Here is a 7,648-nt window from a genome sequence, read left to right on the forward strand (position 1 = left end):
GGAGATGTTCCCTCCCACAGAAGGGAATGGAATAAGTGGAATCATGTGATCTAGAGGCAAGAATGAGCCACAGAGCTCCTTTGCATCAGCCTGCCTTCAGTAATTCTCGTCACCTAGATCAGAACCAGAACAGTACACTGGAGAGAAGTGGCGTGGCCCTAGGCCCTTCAGTGAGTGTGGCTGAGGGTCCAGTGAGTGAATGAACCAGAAGAGGAAACACCTGGATTCTTGCCCTGGTCGGCTCCCTTGCTGGCTGTGAGAACCCAGGCAAGCTACTTAAATCCTTCTGAGCCTCAGTTTCCCCAGCTGTCAATGGGGGTGGGAATGTTTGCCTTGCCTTCTTCACAAAGCCAGCCAAGACCACGGATGCCAAATAACTAGGTTATTCGGGCAGGCCCAGGCACATGGATCTCAAATGTGTAACCTCCAAAAAATTACGGAACCCCTCTGAGCATGAGCATGCCTCCTCATCTATAAAATGGGAATAACAACAAAACTTCACTGGGTCATTGTGAGGATGTATTCAACCTAACAATAAATGCTACTTCCCTCCCTCTCCCCTGTCGCCTTCACTTCTGGGGAAAAATGCACAACTTACTCAGCTCTCCATTCTAGAAAGTCGCCTACACCTCAACTCAACATCACTGGGTTTTTAGATGAGTTGTTTTCTCAGTGGAACCCTTTTTATAACTACATACATGTGTGTGTGCGTGTGTGTGTGTGTGTGTGCGTGCACATGTGAAATACCAATATATTTCTACTAGCTAAAGCCCCTGGCAAATCATTTCTGCTGCTGAGTGCTTGAGGTGGGCAGCCAGGAGACATGGCTGACAGCTGGCTGGAAACCCAATGAAATGCACACATCCGTCTCCGCCAGGCACCTCCAGGCACCGGCAGCAGCTTCCCTGGAAAATCCTCATGGGTTCCATAGATGCCATGTGGCTCAATTCACCAGAGCTGGGCTCTGGGTTCCTCTTGTGGAAAACTGAACAACAATGAAGATGCATCTCACCCTTGGTCCCCCCCCACCCGCACCCCTACTTCGTAGGGCCAGAGGGTTGAGGGTCTTGAGGAATAGTAACCACCTCTCTGACATCATGGCCTTGAGCTCGAAGGCGGAAAGGTCAAGCCGCAGGACTGATGGTGTCCACAGGTGAGCCTTTCACCTGCCGGAAGGGAGATGACACAGATGACCTTAAAACTCCTCTCCAAGACTCTGTGAGGATGCCACTTGAAGAGGGGTGGGCAGCTTTCTTGGCCTCCACATGGGCAGAAGGGGCCCATACGTATGCACATTCTTTTCTAGTTGACAAGCAGAGTCTCGCGCATGCTCTCATGGGAGATCCCATTTGACAGATGAAGAAACTGATGCTAAGATAGAAGAGCTTCTCCAACTTGTCCTAGGGCCACTCACTCATTGGCTGAGAGGCTTGAGCTTCAGCCCCAGTTACATCTTCCCAAGGACGCCTTCATGGCCATCCTGCCTGGCTCTTCCAATGTCCTACGGCGCACTTTTGTTTGCCTGTCTTCCCTACTAGCCTGTGCAGGGCTGGCCAGTTTATGCTCACATCTCAGCATCTTGCTTAGGGGCTGGTACCTGGAAGCAGGTTACTGCTTCCTTTCATATCGGCAGATTGCTGCTGCTGGCAAACGTGGGCAGAAGATGAGGGAGTCTCGTCTGGGTTTCTGGAGCACCTAACTGCCTCTCAAAGGGACCGGCCCCATCAGGTTATTGTCAGGGCTCCCCTTCTGCCTCACTCTGCAGGGGAAACGGGTGTGGGGGATGAGGGATGAGCTGCTAGATTTTTAAGCACAACAGAGACCACATACCTGCTGCGCTGGATGTGTTCTATCATCTCTTTGGACTCTCCCTCCAACTTTGCAGATAGTGGTGGTGGTCTGACTTATAAGGAGACTGAGGCTCAGAGAGGTTTAATGGCTTGCCTAGGGTCACCCACCCAGCAATGGTGCCCGGGCTTGAACCCAGAGCTGTCTGACACCTAAAATAAGAGTTTCCCATCTCTCCTGGTGTGCCTTGGGTGGGGACGCCAACATGAGTACCGTGAGAGCCGTCCCGGTGAACCAGAGAAAGGAGCCTCAGCCATTTGGCAAGAACCTTGGACAGAGCTTTCCTCTCCTAGGTCTGGACACTCCATCGAGTCAGGCGAAATGACTATCCTCTCAGAGGAGGCTCATCTGAACGTAGATCTAGCCTGTCTTCAAAATGGCTAGAATTGGTTCCCAATGGTCTCTGAGGGTGGGAAGGGCCAGATTTGGACAGAAGGACATAAAGGATAATTGGGCTGGGTGTCAGAATTCGGAAGCAGGATCGAACTTCTCAGAGTCCTATCTGTCACCTTAAGTGTACTTCACACTCGAAGGGCCAAGAAGACCACAGCTCCCCTCCAACCCCGCCTTCCCACCTCTGCTGTGTTCAAGGGACCCAAACTTCACTAACCACCTGCTCCAGCGCCGGCCTTCCAGATCTTACCCAAGCCATGAGATAAGTTCCCACAAAAGCCAGGGATAGAAATGATTTACCCGGAGCCAGATCTGACAAGCCTGAGCAGTGCACTGCCCTCCCCCTTCCCCCCTCCCCCCTCCGGGGACACAACAAAGAGACTAATTAGCCCCTAAGCTCTAGTCAGGAAATGAAGCTCCCAACCACCTTCCCATTAGCCCCCAAGAAATTAATAAACTCATCAGATGCAACAAAGCGGCTTGGCGGCTTTTCCTCAGTGCAATCTAATTGCAGAAAGGCGGTGGGAGGGAAAGCGAGAGACAGAGCCAGGTGCCCTGGGATACAGGCTAATTGCCCCACCCACTGGGCACCTTCCATGCCACATGCATGCCAGCGGTGGGCAGGAGATCCAGCTCTCATCACTGACAATCTGTGGCTCTGCCTTCAGCCAGATTCCCTGGCTCCGCCTTCCTGACACCTGTCTTCCAAATCTCTTGCAGAAGCAGCTGTTCTGTAAGCCTCTTCCACATGCCCACATGTGGGGCCTGATTATGTTCAAATAATATCTTTCCATGAGCCTCCCTCTGCGCTTTGTCTCTCCCCCACTTACTCTGCGTTTCTACCACGTCTACCATGTGGACTCAGACAACACCGTTAGCCTATACAATGCCTTAATGCAGGTAGGGAAAAGGCACCCTCCCCTTCCCCCTGGGCTGATGTGGCCCCGCCCTGTCAGCCTCTGCTTGCCCTTGTGCGCTACCCTGTCTGCATCACACATGCCTTGGCCCCAGAGTGGGAGGACCTGAGTTTAACTTGGTTTCTCTGCTTATGAGCTGTGTGGCCTCGGGTACGTTACTCAGTCCCTCTGAGCCTGTTACCTCCATCTATAAAATGGGAGTTAAAAGAGTGATTATTACCTCCTAGAGCACTTAAGGAGATTAAATGAGATGGTGTATGGGCAAGTACTATGCAAGTATTCATTAATTTTTAGTGCCGTGGTCTGAGACAGAAGGCGGATCTCTTCTGTGCCCAACAGAGGGCTTGGCACTGTAGATTTGAGTTTATTAGATGGAGGAGCCCAGCGTCTCAAAGTCTGGTTCCGGGATCCCCAGTACCAGGGGTGGAAGTACACATTCCTAGGCCCCACTCCAGACTGACTAGGTCAGAAATTCTAGGGTCCAGCCAGGTGTGTTGTAGCAAGCCCTCCAGGGGACTGTGATGCAGGATGACCGGATGCCATTCAGACGACAGACATGATGACAGGAAAGGGCGAAGGTGTAGAGGTTAACAGGGACTAGGTGGTGGGCCAGGAAATGTCTAAGAGCCGGCGCTGCAGGAAAAAAAAGACTCTGATTTGTAACACTGGCCCATTTCTGAGGGGTAGACCCTCCCGCTAAAGTTGAGTGCAGGCTACCGACGTGATGTCATTGAACAGAGCTGGGAAGAGGTGTGAACCGTGGCCCTCACTAGCTGGGGCAAGATGGCCCTGGTGTGTCACTAGTGCCCACCTGCTCACGTAGGCTCTGTGCTGGACGCTCGAAGTGGACGCTTACGGGTCTCACTGCCTCTTCACTTTATTAGGAAGGAAAGTGGGGACGCCTGGGTGGCTCCCTCAGCTAAGTGTCCGACTTTGGCACAGGTCATGATCTCATGGTTTGCAAGTTCAAGTCCCACATCAGGCTCTATGCTGTCAGCCCACAGCACGCTTCGGATCCTCTGTCCTTTTCTCTCTCTGTCTGTCTCCCACTCATTCTCTCTCTCTCCGCCTTTCAAAATAAATAAACCTTTTTTAAAAAAAAAAAAAAAAGGAAGGAAGGAAAGTGAAGTCCATGTAAGATCATAACTGATCCAAGTCACAGAGCTGGTGAGTGGAACAAAGGGATTCGAAACAAGGCCAATGTGCTGCTTAACACAGATCGTAACATTGAAAATGAATGTGTACTTCGTCTCACACCCCATTCTGACGCTCCCACAAGAAATATCTCGTGATTGGAGTGTTGAGTCAAATACGAACGTTTCTGAAAATAAATGATATGGGATGTGTTTGCACAGGCACAGAAAGTATCATTTATCCAAAACTCCTAAACGACATAGGACTTATGCTGCCTTGTGTCCATAGACATTAATAGGCATCTTGCTCCTTAGGCACTAACATTTTGCAGATTTCCATTATTTATCTGAAGGTCCTGTTTCCAAAAATTCTGGCGAAGAGCATTACACATTCTGCTGTCCTCTTAAACAGAGAGAGTGTCTTGACCTTAATACATTGTCATTGTTACGAAGCGTTATTATTACACTATGCTGTGATATAATGTTGCTGTGGATTACTCAAATGTGAGCAGCCACTTGCCTTCATTTCTGTGCTTTGATAAGTTAATTTGTCCACTTTTCATAGCGTCTGGTCTCTTTTAGAATTGTCCCTTGGCAGTGCTGTCAGAGAGCTGCCTTTAACCCCCCGGGCGAACAACCAAGGGGCCAGGCTCGAAGAAGCTGCTGTAAGAACACAGATAAGGCCAGATGTGGCGCAGGGCCTCTGGTGAATGGAATCCGTGGCATCGATACGGACTACCCACAGTCCTTTGGGAGGGTCACTGCTGTACAACTGAATGAATGTCTGGGACCTGCATTTAGTCGGTATATGACCCTGGGGGCAATGTAAGCAAGTGGTTCCCTCCCTCAGCAATGCCTGTCCAGGGCCATGACCACAGGGGTCCCCTCCTGCTTCCCAAAAGAGCTGGGAGCGTGTCACGTGGAGTCTGGAGTCCCACATTAGCATCCTGTAACCACAGGGCCCAGTGGCCCTGAGCAAGCCAGTGACCTTCCCCGTCTCCCCCTTCCCTGGCCTCCACTCTAGTCTTGGTCCCCATGGAATTTCCCCTGGAAAAGGCTACGCTCTGGGCCTCTGTTCTGCTCTCCACATAGCCGTGGGTGGCCATCCCCACCAAATCTCAAATATGACCAAACCAGCCCTTGCTTAACACCTTTCAGTTGTTCCCATTTTGCTTGAAGGACACAGATCGTTCACACGGCCCATCAGACCCTGCAAGGTGGGCCTCCGCCCACTGCCTATGCTCACCTCATATGATTTGCTCCACGCACATGTTCAAGTGCAACAAGCTCCTTGTTGCCAGGGTCTGTGTGCATGCCACTCCCCTTCTAGAACTTTCTTTGCTGCATACCAGGCCTGGCCCCCAGCCTTCTTTCAGCTCTTCAGAGGTTGGCAAATCAGCCTACAAGCTACATCCGGGCCACTGCCTGATTTAGTAAATAAAGTTTTATTAGAACACATCTATCCCTGTTTGCTTATATAGTACCCATGACTGCTTTTATCTACAAGGGTAACATGTTTTTTTAAACGCTTATTCATTTTGAGAGAGAGAGCGTGAGCAGGGAAGGGGCAGAGACAGAGAGAGAGAGAGAGAGAGAGAGAGAGAGAGAGAGTATCCCAAGCAGGCTCCACGCTCTCAGCTCAAAGCCCTGATACAAGGCTCAAACCCACAAACTGCGGACTGACATCAAGAGTTGGACGCTCAACTGACTGAGCCACGCAGGTGCCCGCAATGTCTAAATAGTTGCTATCTGGACCTTTGTAGAAGTTTTCTAGGATATTTTTTTTTTTAATGTTTTATTTATTTTTAGGAGAGAGAGAGAGAGACAGCGTGAGCAGGGGAGGGTCAGAGAGAGAGGGAGTCACAGACTCTGAAACAGGCTCCAGGCTCTGAGCTGGCAGTCAGCACAGAGCCNCATATTCTCTTCCCTTTCACAACATTTGGCTCAGGCTGTAATTGTGCACTTAGCAACAAGACCATTGCTCACTGCTGGTCTTTTTCTCGCTCCGCCATCAAGGGAGAGCCTTCTGCTGTCACCTGCGGAGGGCGGTCCTGCCCAGAGCAGTCACACCGGCCTCCCCCTCCCTCCGAGAATCACTCAGGGCTGTCATTTTGCCCATTTGTTCTCTCCCAAGTAGGTAAAAAAGGGATTCATTGTCAAAGCCCTGAGGGAATTCCTCACATCCTTGCCTGTGTCTGTGGGTGTGCACTCCGCAACATTTAATATCTTATGTACATTTAGATGATTGTTCTTTGCACTCAGCGCTGTGGGGTTCCAGCTTCTACATAAGCTGACATAACTCCAAGGCCAGGCGAGTCCTGCTCTACAGTCGGAGTTCGCAAATACTTATTGATCACCTTCGCATGCTGGGCGCTCAGCCACTGGCTTGCTTCCATTAATTTCCCATTTTCTGCGTAACCACCTGTTATTTTTCCCACCTGAGAGATGCAGGTACTTCAGACAACAATAATAAGGCTTAATCCAGGTACTTCATACCAGTTATTATTGGATGAATGAGCAAATTGATGAAAGAATAAAAGAAACTCAGAGATGTCAGGCAACTTGCTGTGGATTCCAGTTAACAGAAGGTTAAAGTGGGATTTGAGCCCATGTTCTATTTGTTACTCTACTGTCCGGTCAAGTTGGGGCAGGTATAGACTATCTTGACCCTAAGACCTGGGTCTTCCCACATACCTCTCTGATCACTATAAACCTGTTCATTGGTGAATACAGCCCCAAAAACAGTCCGCTACAAGACCCCACAAAAGTGATCCTGGCCAAGGTGCAGGGTGCTCACTTAGGGGCTGGACACAAGGGGACAGGTTTGGGGGGATGGAGGGGTTGTGCACCAGAAGACCCACATTTTCTTTCCTACTCTGTCAAGCATCAGCTGTGTAATCTTGGGCAAGTCGCTTAACCTCCCTAAATCTTTCTCAGCTGTAAAATAATGAACCCTCTTGTCCATATGACATAGCAGGACTGGAGATGATCAACTGAGATAGTGTTAGGATGGCTTTTGAGGAGCTATAATAAGCCACGAGCATGTGCGATAACAGGAGTACAGTCTATTGGGTGGCAATGCCACTGACCAGAAGCCGGGAGATTTGACTTCCGGTTCCACCCTGCCCTTGCCATGTGGTTTGGGAAGGCCATTTACTGCCGATAAGGGTAGCCTTTCCCTCCCTTCTCTTACTGGGAGGATCTGAGGCAATCACAGAAGTGACAAAAGTCTAAAGGCCTATCCAAATGGAAGCTCTTTTCATTCCAGATCCTTGTCCTCTGGGACCAGCCAAAACTGGATAAGCCATAACCAAGGACTCTTTTTTTTTTTTTTTTTAATCTCCAGTTTGGGGTTCA

The 7,648-nt window shown here is 50.0% G+C and overlaps 1 protein-coding gene across 3 annotated transcripts in view; it reads right to left on the reverse strand.

Moving 5' to 3' along the window:
- GRIK4 (glutamate ionotropic receptor kainate type subunit 4) overlaps nucleotides 1-7,648 on the reverse strand; it is a 344,847-nt gene that overhangs the window by 59,581 nt on the left and 277,618 nt on the right. The gene's annotated exons all lie outside the window — the stretch shown is intronic.

This window comes from Crocuta crocuta, unplaced genomic scaffold (assembly GCF_008692635.1).
Source record: "Crocuta crocuta isolate KB4526 unplaced genomic scaffold, BGI_CrCroc_1.0 scaffold271, whole genome shotgun sequence".
NCBI lineage: Eukaryota > Metazoa > Chordata > Mammalia > Carnivora > Hyaenidae > Crocuta > Crocuta crocuta.